This window comes from Lepidochelys olivacea (genome assembly GCF_965140295.1).
Source record: "Lepidochelys olivacea isolate rLepOli2 genome assembly, chromosome: 12".
Classification (NCBI taxonomy): domain Eukaryota; kingdom Metazoa; phylum Chordata; order Testudines; family Cheloniidae; genus Lepidochelys; species Lepidochelys olivacea.
This window is the reverse complement of record NC_140422.1, coordinates 35,529,807-35,549,569: the sequence shown is the minus strand read 5'-3', so window position 1 is coordinate 35,549,569 and position 19,763 is coordinate 35,529,807. Positions and strand designations below refer to the sequence as shown.

Sequence of the window (19,763 nt, the reverse complement as noted above, 5' to 3'; positions counted from 1 at the left end):
CATGTGTGGTGTAGACATCCACATTCAGTAAGCGTGGGCTACACAGGGTATGTAGGATTTAAGGCTCTCTTCGGGCCCAGTACTGGAGGGAGATGGAGATGTGAAGGTTTAGCTAATCTAAATAGAGCAAAAGGTATAACTGGGTTCACTTCCTGCTCCTGCAGTGGACTTCCTGTGTGACCATGGGTAAGTCATTTAATGTCTCTTTGATTCAGTTCTTCATCTGTAAAATTAGGATAACACCACCATCTTGTCTTATTTAGTTACAATATAGATAAATCTAAGTGAAATTTTTGAGGTGAAACTTTTGTCCAACGAAAAATGAATATTCAGCAACACTGAAAATTTTGTGAATTCATGTTGGTTTTGCCAAATTGTTGATGTTAAAAGAAAAAAAAATAATGTTTTATGTCAATCCTTTTTGATTCAAAACAACTCTGTTTTTGAAATGTTCTTCAAATTTTATTTATTTTTTTAACTTTAAAAAAAAACGTCTGGAAATCTAAACAAAACATTTAATTTTTGGTCAAACTTAAATGGTTCGTTCAACCCCAAATGACTTTATTTAGTATTTTTGATTAGCCAAAAAAGTTAATTTTCGGGTCACCCCAAAACGTGTTTTTTCCAGAATTGCCAGTGACCTGAAAAATCAGTTATTTGCACATCTCTAAATGTAAGTGCTTCAGGCATGAGTCATTCTAGGGCCTTGATCTTGGTATTATAATAAAAATAATATCAGGTATCATATACAATATAATGCCATAATTTGTGTCAACATAGCACATACGCTAGCCAGATCCATAGCATAGAATGCATTTAGCTGTGGGTTACCATTTAAAGCATAACACATTAATACCCAGAATGTGACAGGAGGCCTTTATAGAAGCTGTTTAGTTTTTAAATATGAAGACATTGCATAAAACCTTCTCTTCCTCCCAGTGTGGAACATAGCAATAAATAATCTGGTGAAGGCAGAAGAAAGCTTCAGAGCAGGGTGTACAATCCAGTCAGTTCTCTGCTGTACAGCACTGTTGGAGTAGGATGGGTGTTTTCTTGGTCAACGAGGGCAGCAAGCTTTTCATACAGATGTTAGTATAAAAGTGACTGTTTATTGCCCATGGCATAAAAAAGCGGCTGTGGGAATGATACATGGTGGTCAGGAGCACAGCAAGGTCAGCTCGTATTTCAGCGCTTCACACAGGAACTGTTGTCTGGATCAGCCATTCTCCAGCTTTTCACTCCGCAGTCTACTTTGTCACTGAAAGAACCTCTGTAGCATCCTTTTTTCTTTCCAGACTCCCATAGCGTTTGGTGTGCAAAATTCTTTCATTTTGTGGACTGCTAGGAAGAGTGCTGAGGACTGCAGGGCTCCAGAGGACACAGTTAAAGAACCAAAGGAGTGAACAGAGCTCAACACAGAACATGTTACTCACATGTCATTTTGGAATCATAGATGTCCATCTCTCCTTTTGGCAATGCCTGTATCTGTCCCCTAAACCCCAGCATGTGGTTGTCCTAGTAGTCATATTATTATTAGTGGAACGATGACTTTCCTCTTCTGTAAGGAGTCCGTTAAACTTGGCATTAATTACATCACCAGTAATTTCCTCAACCTACATCCTGCCACCAAGCCACCTATACAAACATCTCCCTCTACACCAGGAACTGTCTTTGCCCCTCGACCAGGCTTTCCAGAAGAGAAGCCAACAGATTTTCCTTCCAACGTCAAAGGTATAAAATGCCTGCGATGCTACAGATAAGATTAGAGTATTGGCAAAGCCACCCGAGAGCAGTTTGCATGCCTAGCCTATACCTGAATCCACACTTCGCTGGTGCCAGCTGATTCACACCTTCACGATCCATAAATTTCACTTAACACCTCTAATTTATATTTATTTGGGTATTCCTCTTGCTAGATCTGAAAATAAAAATAAAAGTCAGCTGTGTTTCGCAAGACTGCAAGAAAGGCCACCTAGCTATTTTGGCAGACTTCCTCATGCTTTTGGCTGAACTTTGAGGTCACTGTTAATAGGATAGCACTGTTTATTATCTCATAAAGATCATTATAAATAGATGTTGTTAAAGATAACGACACACTGTAAATAAAGGCGCCATATGAAATCACAATATTTAACTAGCTGCTGTTGAAACATTTTTTCACTAGAAAGGATTCTAACAGCAAATACTTTACTGAATCCAAGCCATGCATGGGTCTCTGGAACAGACTTCTTATAATAATACTTTGATTTATATTTTAAATAGTCCTTTACACACACACACACATATATATATATAATTATAAATGGGTGATCTCAAAGTGCTTTACAAACATTAATTTTAAAGCCCCACAGCAACCTTGTAACCCAGGCAATCTGTTTTTCAGATTGGGGGGAAACTGAGGCAGAGAGACACTGAGTGACTCCTTTTGAGTTCCATTGCATGTCAGTGGAGCAGCCCAGAATACAGCCCAAGGGACATCTGCTATAAATTGTCATAGCTCCGTTAGCGAAGACTATTTGCATTTGCCGCCAAGAAAAGTTCAGTATCTGATTTGAACCACAAGGTAATGCTCCTCTTGAAGTGACTGTGTGCCTTGTGTTGTGAGAATGACAGTACACTGAGAAGGAGCATGTTTCCCAGACATACATGGTAATGATGGGGATCATAAAAGAGTCTTGAATAAACAGCACCTCTCGTCAGTTCCAGTGCGGAGTCAGATTCAGAACGGTCAGTCTGGAGATTAACGTTCCTTAAGGAGGAAAGGAAACCAAATTTCACTGGTGTTTTGGTCATTGTGTTCTCTCAGGAAAGTAAGAATTTACCAACAAAGTGGAAAATGTACAAAAACTGACTAGTCCATTTACCTCTAAAACATCAGACTTCATCACATTCCTCACACACCAAGCTCCCTGTTCCTAGCGGAAACGCTAAATTACTTGCAAATTGCCCCTTCCCAGATTCTGACTGTACCCCATGGGTACAGTTGTTGGTCCACTATATTAGAGCTATTAAAACAGCACAGTGGTTTTTAGTCACAAGCAGCCCTTTGCTTGGCAAACTACATGAACTAAGCTATTTAACAACTGCAGGGAGGCCCAGGGACTGAAACTCAGAGGATTCATGCTGCTTAAATAGTCTGATTCACAAAGAGCGGACAATCACTTCTGGGAAGCTGGTAGCTGAGAAAAGGTTCAGAACGTCAAGGGGTGAGGGAGGGGAAGCTCTACGTGTTAACTCTTTCAGGGATGATCTTTAGAGAATATTTTAGAAATGCCTCTCTTTTTAGATTCAAGATGTCACGGTAAAGCTTCCATTGTCTTATATGGAAACAGGATTTCACCTACTTACTTCAGTAAAGCCAGGATTTCACTCCATATATATAATATGACATGTGGCACAATACTGCTCATAATAAAATACATTGGGTTACACTCAAAGCCCAAACTGCAAGAATCACTATAGTAGAAGTGTGGGGCAATAGCATTGTAAGAACTTGTTTTTGTATATGATGAAAACCTCTCTCATTCAAGAATAGACAGCATCAAGCTCCCATTGCCTAAGTAACACACCAATACCCCCTGAAAATGGTTGTGTGACAATATGAAACCCAATTTCTGTTTTGTATTTTTTTAACTATGGCCTAATATCAGTCCTGCCCTGTCGGTAGTTTTATCGCCGGTATTTACACTAGTCATTCCATGTGTTACAGTGTTGTTAGGATTGGAGTTAGGACTTTTGAGTTCTAATTCTGACTTACCGGGTGACCTTAGATAAATTGTTTAGCCTCGCTGCGTCTTTGTTTACTCATCAGTAAAATGGGCTAATAAATATTAGCCCCTTTGCAGTGCTTGTGTTGGGGAAAATCTAATCAATAGGCCAAATTTATCAAGGGTACAAGTCAATATAATTCCATTATACTGATAAATCACAAATTTATGTCTCTGCTCCGGCTCCCTGTGGAATCTCACGCCTCAGTGTGGCTGTTTGACATCTTTATGGAGCTCTTGCTATGGGCTCAAATGTAATGCGGCAAATAATTGAGCTTTTTATCTTTCCTTCCAAATATTTCCCTGTCTCCCCTTCCGCTGTCATTGTTGGCAGTATCTCCTTATTGGTCGGTAAAGTGCCCTGCACATACATGCTGCTATAATAATAAAAAATAAATAAATGCAAGGGGTGTCAGCAAGATAATTCCAGTCTATTCCAACCTGTTAGTACCCCTCTGCCTCCCCCAACTAATCAGGACTAGGTTGCCATAGCCTTATCGCAGTGAATAATACCTCATCAAGGAGTAATCCCACTGACATCCATGGGTTAGAACTCAGTGTAAGTAAAGGTTCCTGTGTGGACAACAAAGCTATCCCAACATTCCTAAGAACTGACCATTTGCAATGTGTCCGGGCATCTTCTCCTGGGTCAAACTCACCTGTCTCTGCTTATTGGAATGCCACCATAAACATCATTCCCATAAATCTCCAAAGCCGTTCATCAAGATCCTTTGGAAGAATAATGTGCTCCAAAATAATTTAGATATCAGCTCGAAGTCGTTCCCATACCAGCTTCTGCATAGATCAAAAACACAGGCATCCACCGCTCGTATTCTTTGAACTGCTCTCCCCTGTCAAGTCAGTATTGAGAATCAGGATGGGGAAATAATTATACAGGATGAAGGATCTTACTTAACAGACCCTAGAGGAAGCCCAAGTCGGGCAGAAGCAGCAGTATGATAAGTCAGCCAGGGCAAAAGGTCTGATTGCTATTTCCCCTCCTGAGACTGTGAACAGTTGTCTCAGAAGCAAGAACCATTTCATGTCCTGAGATAGCCCGTGGCCTTTAACTATGAAATACCCGCCCTGCCAAGGAGAGGCAGATGTTTCATGTAAATCTGTCATAGGACGTAAATGTCCAGAAGGTCAGCTAACTGGCTGGATCAGATGTGCTGATAGGGATGGGGAGATGGAGGAAACTGCCTTTCCCCTAGAGAAGTATCAGGAAGGATTTTTCATTAGTGCTTCAGATCCAGGAAATGCAGAACCTTAGACCTATTAATACAAATGGCCTCTCAAAGGCTTCATGGAAGCTCAAGAAGACCTGGCCTCAAGGAATGAGAGACTGACAAGTGGCTTTAAAGCCTTAGAGGCTGTTTCATCAATGAATGAATTCGTAACAAAGTTCTACATGTTCCCTCCTACAAGAAATGATATACCGATCTGCTGTTGTTACACTGATTTATGGCCAGCATCTAGATTCACCCACCGGAGAGCTAGGTGAAAGACGGGGAAGACGGAATTTGGTCTGGGTAAAGTCTAGAACGATGCTTACAATGTATATCAAGAGGCAGGCTACCATGATACTGTTGTGTGTATAAGGTGAACATCGATGGTGTTAAGGTCTCCAAAGGAAGTTGAGAAACCCGGGAGGGTGATTGTGATGCAGCTCCTTGAGGTAGGTACAGAAACAATGAGGTCAGAAACAATGGAGGGGTCCCCAGGATTTTTGCAATGACACCTAAGTCCTGCTTGTAGCATGGGGCTGAAGGAAGGTTGGTTCGGTGCTTAGGGCCCACTTGGTCACAAACAGCGACTCAGCCTAAGACTCAGAAACCTGAGTCCAATTCCCTGCTCTGTCAGACTTGGGTGATCTTGGGCTGGTCATTTAGCCTCTCCATGCCTCAGTTCCCCAACTATACAAGGGGAATAATAGCACTGCCCTACCTCACAGGGCTTTTCTGAGGATAAATACATTAAATGGTGTGAGCTGGTCAGATACTAGGGTAAGACGGTACAATATATAAGTACAATACATAGATATAAGTCTTTTGTCATCCTTGTAAGACTTTTGAAACAGATTCCTTTTGTGAGTGTGATGGGAATTTTTGAACATAGGCAAAAGAATGGAGGAGACAGTCATTTTTGTTACAGATTTTTGCTTGAATTTTGGCTGCAAGTTGCACTAATGGATATAATGTAAAAGACACAGCCAGAGAGAGTGCAGGGAAAAAGTTCCCCACGCCCAACAAGGGTTCCCCTAAAAGCAATAGAGAAGCTGCTCCACAGGTCCTCTGGAAGGGAGACAAATTCCAGAATGCAGACATTTAGCAGTCAGTGTGTGTGTGCCCTGATACAGACTTGTGTACCTTCATCCAGCACACATTACTCCTCTTCCTGAGAGGAATAAACGGTACAGAGTACAAGCGGAGTGCAAACACTTAATGCTGGTTTTTTGCAGCATTTATGCATACCTATTTTCTAGCCAAAACTAAAAGGTTCCAGAATATTGAGTCTTATCTTTAGCAATTGCATTCACTCACAGGGAACTTCAGCATACTGGAATTTTTTTCAAGTTCAGTTCTTTATTGTACAACCTCTACTTCACTCTTATTTCTTCTCCTTATCTTAGCTTTTACTGTTAAATATATTATGTACCGAAACAACAAATAATAAGCCCTGTCTCTGCCACAGTTTCCCAATCTGTAAAATGGGGAATAATATTCACCCACAACACACATTAATTTCACACCACTGTGAAAATGTAAAACACTCGGTAAATGTTACATGTTATTATGGGAACATAATACTGTAATAACAGAGGGCAAACAATAAAGACAAGTGCAAAGTACTACACTCAGGAAGAAAAACACGAATGCATAACTACAAAGTAGGGAATAACTGGCCAGGTGGTATTGCTACTGAAAAGGATCTGGGGGTTATAGTGGTTCACAAATTGAACATGAGCCAACAATGTGATGTAATTGCAGAAAAAGCCTAATATTCTGGGGTGTATTAACAGGGGTGTCGGATGGAAGAGGGGGACAGTAATTGTTCCGCTCCATTTTGCACTGGTGAGGCCTCAGCTGGAGTACTGTTCAGTTTTGGGCACCACACTTTAAGAAAGATGTGGACAAATTGGAGAGAGTCCACAGGAGAGCAACAAGTGTGACATGAGGTTTAGAAAACCTGACCTATGAGAAAAGGTTAAAAAATGGGCATGTTTAGTCTGGAGAAAAGAAGATTGAGGGGGGGGAACTGATAATAGTCTTCAAATATGTTAAAGACACTGTTATATAAAGTAATATTTTTTTCTCCATGTCTTCTGAAGGTAGGACGAGAAGTAATGGGCTTAATCTGCAACAAGAGAAGTTTAGGTTAGATATTAGGAAAAACTACCTAACTATAAGAATAGTTAAGTACTTAAATAGTTTAGCAAGGGAAGCTATGGAATCCCTGTCACTGGAGATTGTAAAGAATGAGGTAGACAAACACCTGTCAAGGATGATCTAGGTATACATGGCTGTACCTCAGTTCAGGGGGCTGAACTAGATGACCTCTTGAGGTCCCTTCCAGCCCTACATTTCTGTGATTCTGTAAACCTACGTAATTTATGTGCTGACACAAGTAACATCCTAATATATCCTCAAGTTCTTTTAGTTACGTTCTGGTCTGCTAAAAAAAAGGCAACGTCATTTTAGCCATTCCCCGGGCTCTGGTATTCACATTATTTAAAAATAGCAGAAGAAAATTTGCTTAAAATAATGAAAACAGAGCATAGTATTTTCAGGCTACATGCCTCTGAAAAGCAAGCACTTACGCCAGATATTACCAAAAGGAAGATAGAAAGAAAAACTGAATGCTACCCTATTGCTTTTAACAATGCCAGTGGAACATAGATGTTTACTGGCTTTGTTGGGCAAAGTTCCATTTTTCCATTACATGCAGGCAGTTATTCTAGCTTCTGCTATCAGCAATTAACAATTCTGCTCCAGTCACCAATATCTCAAAGTTAGCAACTATTGTGAAACTTCACAATATAAGCCCACTTTTATCATTCATCATGCACATATTCCCTGAGGAAATAGGGAAATGTGATCTAAAATAGTGCATATACATATGTGCAGGTCTGTGTGCTGATATAAGGTGCCTGGTACTTACCTAGACCTTACAACACCTGGATGTCTCTCAGGATCCAGTCACCCCAAGGGGAAAACAGTGGGTCTGAACCCCAAAGATTTGTACACAATCAGTTGGCCACTGAGACAACTGATTGTGTACAAAGATACTGTGTATTAAAATATGTTGTGTAAGCTCTTTTCTGAAAGCTTGTAATCATAAGCTTAATAATCATTATGAGATATGTATATAGGTTATGGTTATGAAGTTAAGTATTTGTGTATATAGAAAATTGTATGGATAATCTTTGATGCAGCTTCACCTCCACCTCCTAGCAGGGAGATGAGCAGTCAGGCACGGAGGGGCTGCCTCCTCAAAAAGACGAGACTAGCTTCAAGCACCTGGCCTTATACAACCCAGGAACAGAAAAAAGATAGGTCATTAAGGTTAATGGAAAGACACTGAAACATCCCTTAGAATTTCTCTACCCTGACGAACCATGAGTCACCATGGCAGAAGCAAAAAAACAAAAAAGGAAAAAGCTCTTTTAAAAAGGAGGCTTGAAACTAAGGTCTTGATCCAGAAACTGAGGCCAGGTGAACCCTACACACTTACTTTGGTATAACCACATTGCTCATACAGCGACGTAGTTATATCAACCTTAAGCCCCCCCACCCCATGTAGACAGCGCTATGTCAGTGAGAGAGCTTCTCCTGTCACCATAGCTATCGCCTCGCGGGGTGGAGGAGGAAGTAAGCTGACAGGAGAACTCTCTCCTGTTGGCTTAGAGGAGCTTCATGGAACTGCTTCAGGAGTGCAGCTGCTCCGATGCAGGATTTGTAGTGTAGACCTGCCCTGAGAGATAGTAGCTTGGTGGGTGCTGTCGGCAAAATGTTGCTATGGCAGAGGGCAAGCAGGGAAACTCTTCAAAGGCAACAGGTGACTTGTATTAGAACAGGGATTTTATCAAATATAGAAGTGTAAAGCCTGAGGTTGCACCTATATATTTATTTACTGTGTGACCGGTATAGATTTGCTCTCCCTTGCTATTTTATCTTTGAATCTGTGGTTTTTCTATTAAATAAATTTGTTTGTTTTTACACGGAGCAGGTCTCCTCTGTGCCAAAATCAGCTAGTGTCTGGGGGCTGGTTTCACACCTTGGGGGGGTGATGAACCAGAGGGGAAAGTCTGAGTGTCCGGTAGTTAAGAACTTGGGGTGTATGGAGCTGAGACACTGTGCAAAGAGTAACTAGGCTGGTGGAAGCCAGGCGGAGACCTTATGCTTGTTGGCCGGCTACCGGTGTCAGGGCTCTGAACCAAAGCTGCACAGCATAAGAGCACCCAAGTGGTAACAGAACCCCCTTACTGGTCTGAATGATCTCCAAAACATCACAGCAGGTCACAAATCAGTGTCAGGGGGTCATGACCAGCCTTCCTTTGCCTTATTACCAAATGAGGGGGGTTGGGGAATTAAAGGTAGATCCCAGCTAGATGGGAATAGGCTGTCCCAGTATGGAAAAGTTCAACAATCTTGTTGATACTTAAGAAGTATGTGCTATATTGCTTATCTCATACATGATAAGAGACAATATTTCCCAGAATGTTAAGTATGGTTCTTCTGCTACATGGGCAGCTCTGACACAATGGAATTAGTCTATATACTGTTTGCTCATCCCCACATTAAGGACTAGATCTCCAGTAGACATAAATCAGCACAGCTTGATTGGGTCTCAATGGCGCTAGGCTGATTTATACTGGCTGGTGAGTTGAGGAGGAATAATTTCTGCTGAACTTGGCTAAACTCAGGTGTTTGATTCGAAACTCATGCTGTCACCTCTCTGTAGGAAGCATGTGCTAGGATGTATTCCTGGGATAACCCTCAATAAAACCCCATAGAGTTACCAGCATTATGTGGTGTTATCAGCCACTCATTGTCACCTCTGCACAAAGACAGCTGAAAAAATATTTATTGAGCAATAACATGCAGTGTCTTGGGGAGATGTTGAACATCATTATAATCAGTACTTCAATTACGTTCCACCCAGTACTGCCCTTTTATGTTTCTTTGTATGCTCTGGAGATGAGCGTGAGCTACCCAATATGACATAATTAGCCTATTATTGGATGCTTTTAAAATTTAACTTTAAAAGCTGATTTTTTGGATCTCTTTGGACATTAACACATACAGTTTGAGCTATCTAATCTATTTGCTCAATCACTGGGGTATCAGGATCCAGTATTAAGGATCACCATTTTGTATCACCAAGGCCTCATCTTTCTATAGGTGCAGGGTACACATTAATCAATAAGATATGCAAACCCATTCTTTAACAAAAATCATGCCATCTCCCAAAGAAATCTGAAAGAGACATCTTTTGCACCCAGGCAGGCCTCATTCTTTCCATTTAAAATATTTCCTCCCTGTATGCATTTTCCCCTGAAAAATCCCCACTTCTTGAGAAATTGCTCAGTACCTGAGCAGCAGAGGTCAGAATTAAAGCTAGGAAGACCTGGGTTCAAGTCCCTGATGTGCTATGACCTGCCTGTGTAACCTTGGGCAAGTCACTTCATCTTTTTGGGATGGATTGACAAAAGTGCTTAGGTGCCTAAATCCTTCTCTCACTCCACAGTGGAACAGGTCCAAGACTCATTTGGGCCAAAGATAAAGCATGACTCTACAGGCTGGTAGTTAGAGAATTCACTCAGGATCCAACCCCCCCATCCCCCACACACTTCCATGACTTTTTATTTATTTAGCCACAGTAGACCATCCTCAACAGAAGAGTCTGAGGAAGCCCCTCATCTGAATATCCCATAGCCAAGTGGTTAGAGCACACACCTTAGAGCAAACTCAGGCTTTGTGCTTAACAACATCTCCCTGTGATTTTCTAGGCACTGTGGCAAATTACCGGTACTATTATGATGGGTCTCATGCTTCCTCTTCTTGGTGGGGGGGAGGGTTCAGGGCACAGATTTCTGCCCCTGAACTACAGTAATTACTGTCCCACTAGTAACCCAGAGAAGGGTAGTGGAGCAGGAGGGACCTGGGCCTGCCCTCTACTCCGGGTCCCAGCCCAGGGGCCCTAGAGATAGTGGTAAACCACTTGAACTAGTGCTTCCTTCCCCTGGGCTACTTCCCTCTCCTGCTCTTCAGCTTGTGGGGTTTCCTGCCCTCTCCCTCTGCACAAGCCAGGCATTTCTTTACCTAGGGTCTTGCTCTTCTAGCCAGCCACGGCACTTCTCCAAACTGCTCTCTGCTCCAACTCCTTCCCCTGGAAGATTGAAACAGGGGGGTTTTATCAGGTGACTAGCTTCAGGTGCTCTAATTGGCTTCAGGTGTTTTTAATTAATCTATAGAAACCTTTCTTCCCTCTACAGGGAATAAGGCTTCTCCTCATCCTGGGACTTACATATCTCTCCTATATCACTCTCCTGCTGCCTTCTGGCCATGCTGTATCACAGCACCTATAAGTTAGGCTCTGTGACAGCCCCTAAGTTTGTGCACCCCACCTCCCCATCTGTAAAATGGAGTAAACAGCACTTCCCTACCTCATGGGGGTGTTGTGAAGATAAATACAATAATCCTTGTGAGGAGCTCAGATACTGTGGTAATGGCTTTCGCTAGGGTTGAAATTAATTTCCATCCAGAACGCTAGGCTAACAAGTTGGCACAAAAGAATCTTTCCCTAAAATCATCAGTGTGGCTTGATTTTTTTTAAATTGCTTTTATTCGCACGCTGGAGCCTGATCTCAAGAAGTCCTCCTGAGAATCAACCATGTCTTCACTCCTCAGAAGGATTTGGTTTAGCCAGGGAAAGCACCAATTATATTGTTTCTATACAGCATAGTTATGACTCTCAGTTTGACACTCTTCCTCAAGTTTGACAAAGAAGTTTTGCTTCTTTTTAGCCTCATTTATATAATGAAAAGGAAGGGAAAGGTCTTTGAAAGACGTGTTTGCAGTTTAACTCTAAGGCCAAACCCCTGACCACATGCTGAGCTTACCCACATAGGCTGGGTGCTTTCGTAGGGCTCTGATTCTGCAAATACAAAAGTAAATAACTTAATGCACATGGGGTGAAATCCTGGCCCTCCTGATGTCAATAGGAGCTTCAATGAGGCCAGAATTTCACCCCTGGGTCCTGATCCAAAGCTCACTGAAATCAACTAAATGCTTTTCATTGACTTCAATGGTCTGTAGGTCAGGCCCATGAGTAGTTCCATGTAAAGGTGTTTGCAAGATCAGAGCCTAGATATGCAGGGAGATAAGAGGAACAAATCTTCTTCCACAGGCCATGGAGGGCGGGGGGTGCATTCTTTCTGTGGAGGCTCCTAAGCATTATCCTAAGAGCTGAAGTTGCTTATGTACTGTTCTTTCTTATGTCAGAAATATGAATGTATTGTGGTTTACAATATAGAAAGATGGCACTTTAGAGTTTCTTTGGCTAGATGGCATTCTTGTGGCATGCTGCTGAAATTTATCCAAAAAAATCTGAGCATCTCACATTTGTTTTCACACTGCAAAAAATATGGAAAACTTCAGGAAAAATACACTTAATATTTTTCCATTTTGGCCTGGCCTCATGCAAAATGTGTGATTGTACAGGCTTGTGCCAAAGGCTTGTTTTTGTTTTTATAAAGGAATATATTTCACTGTAGATATTATAGCAAAAAGAAAATATTTTTGGAAAAGAGGCATGCATTTGATTGCTGGGCATTTAGTCTCTTCTCTTCTTCAGTAACACATCTGCTCTCTCATGTCGTTAAGTCACAATGGCTACCAAGTTTCTTTCTTTCTTTGAAGCTTTATGTTTTTCTTACCATTTTAGACTTTAAATGTCATCTTAAAATAAAAGGCTTCTAATGGCTTCTTATGCCATGGCACTATGATTGAAAGATGCTGCCTCTTAAGTACCAAAAGATATATCCAATCCATGTCTCTTGGGGGCTTGATTGACAAGGGCATTGTCAGCTTCCAATTGGCTCCAAACTGATGAGCACCTGAATTCACCTGCAATCAAGAAGCATGTATCACTGACTGACAGCTCCAGCCCCATTAGCAGAGGGTCATTAAAGAAGCAAACTGCTGGCTTGTGCTTGCCATGAACATGTTTCTCATGGTCCAACTAAAACAAATGTCCAAATTGACATTCCAAGCATAATAAAGAGGCTTCCATATCCGCTGCACTTACATTGCACAACACCCCTCAATAGGAGTGTTCAGCTAATGGAAAATTGAAATTGGTCAGGAAACAAAAGGGGGATAAAAGAAAAGATATTATCCGTTTTTTCAACAACCTCTTTGCTTTCAGATGTGAAGGGGAAAAGGGACATTGAAAGTTACAAGTAATTCTTAGAGGAATGCAAAGAGCAAACATTTTAAACTGACAACCTTTTGCAAGCTGATTAGAACCATTTGTGTGTGGTCACCAAAAAATTAGAGCTGCAGAAAATGGAACGGAGACAAACTCTGCTCTGTTCCGAGTCACGTAACAGATGCCAGTGCTCCTTCTGATTTTAGTACTTTTTTCTTGGCCAATCTGGGTGAAAGACTGATTAAAAATGGGGTTGGGAATATGCTGTTGAAAAGCCTCCCAGACTGTAATCCTAGTGCAAGGGGAAACTGAGACGAGCAGTAAATCATTCTTGGCTGCCTGGATCACTTATCGAATACAGCCAGTAAGGACACCCAGAGTCGCAGGACTATGAAATTGCATATCCAATCGCTTGTTCTTTGAAAGGGGCCTGTGCCTTATTTTCTGTGGGAAGAATAGTGCAGGAAACAAAGGAGCAGAGTCATATCAGGAGGCACAAAAAGGATTGTCAATAAACTGTTAAAACTCATAAACATGGATGGAAAGAGATTTATCTCCTCCAAAACCATTTTTGCTTCAGTGATGTCTTAGGTAAAACAAAATAAACCAAAGGCATTGAATTTCACTGGGAGAATGACTGTGTGGTCTGCTGTACAAGCCAGACTTTCCAACTATACATTTAAAAAGTGGTTTCTCAAGTGTGGGTAAAAAAAACACTTACCCAATTTCCGAGCAGTCTGTGAATCGTGAGGTCTGTAACAGACACAGCAAAACAGAAGGCTTAGTTACAACTAAAATTGAGATCTTCCTGGATGAGGGTTATAATCGCTGTGCAGCTGATATTATAAGTCTTTTACACTGACCTCTTGTCCTTTCAGGGGTGTATTTGATTGCACTGTATTTTCTCTTTTCATCGCCAAGGGCTTTGCAGAACATAAAATTCCATGCCCACGAATGCTGGTGAAACACTGAGAGGGAAGGCAGCCATGAACATTTTAAATTACTGTTGTGCCAGTTAATCAAAGGTGGTTCAAACTGGAAATATCTTGCTCATGGTAAATTTAGCATCCATTACATTGCACTAGTAAACCAAGCAGCTGCTGCGAGCACTAACTGCAGAGGGAGTCTTATACTTAAGAAAGTAATGAAGCTCTTTCAAATAAAATGTAATCTAAGAATAGAAAATCTCTGCCAAGTATGGTAACACCTAGAAGATGTCTCTCTTATGCTCAGCAGCAAGGAATATTCCTTTATATGCTAAGTAAATAATAAAAATATAGACCCATTAGACACTGCTGATGGCAAAGATTTTCTTTGGGATACAAGTAGGGTTATCAAGCTGTGACCATTCCAAAGACAGGCGTGGATGAGGAGTTCTGTATCTAGATGACACATGAAACTGGAGATTAAAGGAATGGCCAAGATCCACACCACAGGTTATCCCAACCCAATATGATTAGTTTCTCACTACCCTTTGAACTCTTTCACTACCCTTCGTTATTTATTTAATGTTACACATTAACCTAAAAATTATGCTCAGTCCCTGTATACTGACTTTAAAGATCTTCCTGACCAGAGAACCTCACTTACCAATATTTTCATAAACTGGCTTCTGCTTCCACCCAGAAGAGGCATTGTCACCTCAGACCTTCCATTTGCACATTTATACAGACAGTTTGTACTCTTCGAATTTGTCTTTGGTGGAATTCTTTCCCCAAAGAGATCCAATTCCCATACTTAACCTGCATTTCTAAAACCGCACCATAGATTTTGTGTTTTGCTGAATGTTTACAACTCTTTGGCATGTTGTAATCTTGTGATGCATGGAGCTGCTTCGGAGTGGAGTTGTATAAATCACATTTTTAGCCCCTTTTATCCATCATGCTTTACAATCTGAACTAATGGTTTGTGTAAACTATACAGCGTTATTGCAAAGCTCAGAAATGAAAAAGTTGTGATTTCCTCCTCTTCCCCCGATTTTTTTTCTTTGCATGACTTTGCCCACTACAGAAGTGCAGCTGTAACATGCTTGTAAAGTGCATGTTATATATCCTTCTAGTGGCTGATCTACATAGAAGAAAACAGCTGGATACCTCTGCCAGCTAATGGAGATACATCATTGGCCCAAATGGGAAAGGTCTGTTCTTTTAGTGCTGAAGGGACTGGGTTCCCACACTGATGAAGATGTGTAGTGGGGTTTGTTACAGAGCTACCTCTAAATTGACATACAGCAGCAGAGTACCAGGGAACGTCAACCCTTCACAGAGGACCTGAAGACCAGAATAACCTTACGTAACTACCAGGCAAGTTAGGTAAGCAGCTCTACTGGAGTATGGGCAGGACAAAGCTAACATGCCAACACTTGTGCAAAGTGCCATTTGGTTCCAACAGATTGTCAGGACAAGATGTTTTTGAGCTCATCCCTCTTGGCAGCTCCACAGCACCTGCTGGCAAAACAGCACCACGCTGAGGGATAGGTTCAGTATTAATTTAAAGGCAATGGTGCCATTTACTGGATCGCCAGTGCCTTTTCCTACAGCAACTGGGGTCTTCTCCAAAAGTATCTCATCCTGTGAGATCACAGCCCAAGGTTGTACGGTAGTATTCAACTAGGAGTTTGCACTTGATCCCTGAATTATCTTGGAAATATTCCAAGGAATTCCTTTCCCTTCTCCCCATTGTGCTCCAATTTTAAGGTTATCCCTGCTGATGAAGTGAGCTGTAGCTCCTGAAAGCTTATGCTCAAATACATTTGTTAGTCTCTAAGGTGCCACAAGTCCTCCTTTTCTTTTTACTAACAGGAATATGCTCGGGAAGAGTTCCTCATAAAAATCCACAAGACCACGACATTGCCCTGTTTCAAATCCTCCTTGAACCTTACCCCTGCAGTGATGCCTAAAAATCATTAACCAACAGCGAGGCAATGGGTGGTCCGGTTGAGCTATTTAATAAGCTAATCAGGATGATTTCGCTGTTTACCTGTCTTCCCTCATCATTTGTCTTATCCACTTGTTATTGCCTCATCATATGAATGGACTGTAAAGTACAGGGACTTCGTTTTGATTAGGTGCGTGTACAATGCTTAGCCTACGGAGGCCCTGCTGAGGAGGTGAGATCCAGGGTTGGCCTTACCACGAGGCGAACTGAGGCAGCCACCTCAGGTGCCAGACTGTGGGGGGCACCACAAGGACCCAGAGTTTCAAAGTTTTGGCCCAAGCAAAGGGGCATGGGGACATCATTTGAGCTCCCCACCTCAGGTGCCAAAATGTTGTGGGCCGGCCCTGGTGAGATCATTGCCTATCACTCTCACCAATACTGTCCCCTTGTTTCCTTATTCTCCCCAATCTGTCTGTTGTCTTTTGTCTTAAACTTGTAGTGTAAGCTCTTTGGGGGAGGGACCATCTTTAGGTTCTGTGCTTGACCCAGTGCCTAGCACAATGGGGTCTTGATCCATGCCTGGGGCTCCCAAGCACTACAATAATATAAATAAATAATAATAAATGGGCCTTCCACCACTACCATGCCACAGACAAATAAATAGTAATAACAGTAATAAAGCAGCTCCCATAGGATCACCACATTTAGCTACCCACCAACATGAGCCACCTGTAAAGGCAAAGACCCAAACTAATCACAACAGTTGAAGAGCTCTGTACCAACACACATCACTGGTTGAGTGGTTAGGACAGGCTTGTAAAATTATTGCTCAGAGCAAGTGGAGGTAAAATGCATATGACACATTTTGTTAGTGGGGATGAAGGGGAATCTGAAGGAAACTAAGACTGTATTTTTCCAACTTCCTGAGCTCTCTAACTTCCATCTGCTAAGGCTTTAATTAGAGCATTATATTCGCCATCCTCTCTTTCTACAGCTCTTGCCCGATATAAATCCTACCCTTCTGTGATAGAGTTTTTCTACAGCAGAATTACCCAGGCTGCCTCAGTGTTGACTCATTAGTGCTCTACCTGGGACTCCTTAAATTAACCACAGTTGGCCTGGTTGGGCCCTAATAGCAGTGAATTGTCAGGCAGTAGCTGACAGAGCCAGGCCTTCTTGCTGTGGTTCACACTGGAGAAGGGAAGAACTTTTATCCTTCCTTTCCCACTCCAGGGTAAACAGCTTCTATCTTTATGAGGCACGAGGGAAATGTGAAACAACTGAAATTTTATATTCAGGTTTTCCTTTTATGGAGAGACTCTTGTCTCTCTTCTCTACTTTAGCCAAGCTATAGTAACACTGCACCACTTAGATAATCCCTTAAACAGGGACATTTTGTAAAAAAACAGCTTCCTTCCTGCAGTCAGGCCTGGTTGGAAAGACATCAAGCTTGCACCTATTTAGAAAAACCAAAAGGAAAGAGAGGGACAGCTAAATATGTTTGATATACCATCCTTATCACATTCATATGCACACACACCCCTGAGAGGAAATTCTCGGTGCGGGAATGTACTAAAAGCCAAAGGATGACAGCTGCAGGGTTTAGGAAAGGAATGGAGCTGGAAGACTTTTGCCTAGATATAATCATCTCAAAGCTGCAGCATGGATCTATTCAAACCAGGGCACTGTGTATGCAAATAGCAAAGAAAGGGCTGGTATTGCCAGTCTGTTTCTCTCTCCCAGTTGAGGTGAAAGTTTGATTGCCCTAGTTTCAACCAATAAACTGTAGGAGTGGCAGAGGGCTACTAAAGAAGCAAGCATGTTCTTCCCCAGCTCATCAAGAGCATGAAATATTGCCTTTGAGAGCGCATAATCCTGCCATAATCCCATCTCAGATGTCTACTTCCATGGAAATGTAGTTGTTAGGCTCACACCTTTAGTAGTGAAGCCTAATAACATCATGCTGTCTGGTTATTATCCTTGGCTACATACCCCCCATCTTAAAATTAAATTGATCTGAAAGGATTTTACATTGATACAAAAGACTTTTGTTTTCTTTGCTGTTCTTATAAATATCACCACCACCCCCTATAAACACAGACACACAAAGAAGAATTTCAAACCCAGTGCAATTTTGGAGAGCTTCAGAACCTTTCCTGTGCTGCTTGCATGTGCAGTCATCATCAGTAGAGATCTCAGTCCCTACAACAGAGCTGCTTACACCAACCATTTCCATCCTTTTCATCTGTTATTTGAGTTGTCTCCTTGGACTCCTGGGGACACCTTTATCTCCATTTGCTTCCAAAAGAATATACATATAAATCTTTTGCCAAAATAAATAAAAGAAATCAAACTTACTGGTAATTTTTTCATTAGCTCACTGAAAACTCTGGCAGCTCTTTAATCTCAGAAGGGGAAAGTCACAGATATTAGCCACTGAATCACCAATGAGTTTGAATTGTTTTATCTAGCATTTTCAAAATATAGTACCTTTGCATATTCATTAGAAAAAGTGAGACAATTCAAGTGATCATTTATAAACCATGGGTTATTCCTCCTTGGCTAAGGGCCCCATCCTGCTAATCTGTTGTTGATTTTAATGGTGCAGGATTTTAATGATGCAGCACTGTTCTTCATATGAGTATTTCCTAGAAGTGATTTTGGAGAAGGGTGGCAGGAAGGGGGTGAGGAGATGCAGAGATGGGGGATATTTTACTCAAGAAAACATCCTGAAACTCTGACACTTGAATCTAAAAGGGAAATGTATCTCATCTGGATGGGATTGGGTCATCTTCTTGTGGTGGCTCTCAAACTTCAGTTTACCACGACCCCTTTCTAACAAGAAAAATTAGTACACGATCCCAGGAGTGGACCAAAGCCTGAGCCCACCCAAGCCCTGCCACCATCGGGCTTCAGTGTCAGCCCCGGGCAGTGCGGGTTTGGGCCTCAGCGTCCCGACCCACAGTTTGAGAACCGCTGAGTACCTGGCTGAGAATTCTGCAGCATGACTTACCATATAAGGCAGAGTGGTCTTTTCAAATGCTGCTGCATGGATAGGCTGCCTTGGTAGATGAACTGAACTCAGATGTCCCAGTAATTCTAGGACTCCAGATCTAAATATTCCCAGATTATTGGGGTGGGGGTGGGGTTTCAGTTTCCAAGTGTTATATCTGGATCCACCACCTGGAATTTTGGTCCCAATCAGATCCTGTTCCGGGTTTCAGAAGCAGAATTTAGTGTGTATCTCCCCAACATCTTGTGGACCACAGGCTTCCACACCCCTTCCAGGTCTTCAGGATTCACCAGTTGGCTACTTCCCCAACTCCCACTGCCTCTTTAGGGGGTTGTCAGGTCAGTCCATTATCCCCCATAATCCAAAAAGGGTCTGCTTGGATGGGAGTAGCTAGCTCCACTCACAAACATGCAGAGGTCACATTCCATTCCCTGCTACTAATATTACCAGTGGGGCTGCAAATCCCAGAGGCTAGTGACTATCATGTTTTATCCTTCTCTAAGAATGTCGGATGTTCTTTGTATGTTGAACTGCGAACATTGTCTACAACAACATCTTCTGGAAACCTGTGAAGCATAGCAGTTTCTCAGAGCATCAGCATTTTTTTTTTTTTTTTTTTTTTGCTAAGGGGTGTACTATTTAAAGTTTTTTACCTCTGGATGTCTTGAATA

At 41.8% G+C, this 19,763-nt stretch overlaps 1 long non-coding RNA gene across 3 annotated transcripts; it reads right to left on the bottom strand.

Annotated features, from left to right (window-relative positions):
- Positions 1–2,351: 2,351 nt before the first annotated feature.
- Positions 2,352–14,414, bottom strand: LOC311528784. Of its 3 annotated transcripts, none has more exons than XR_014713694.1 (4): positions 14,066–14,414; positions 13,924–13,955; positions 11,093–12,898; positions 2,352–2,749 (listed from the first exon to the last, which is right to left on the bottom strand). It is a non-coding gene; the product is annotated as an uncharacterized lncRNA (long non-coding RNA). The 3 variants fall into 3 exon arrangements; XR_014713695.1 differs by lacking the exon at positions 2,352–2,749 and having other exon boundaries at positions 9,792–11,159; positions 12,709–12,898; positions 14,066–14,413; XR_014713696.1 differs by lacking the exon at positions 2,352–2,749 and having other exon boundaries at positions 9,790–12,898; positions 14,066–14,406.
- Positions 14,415–19,763: the final 5,349 nt, after the last annotated feature.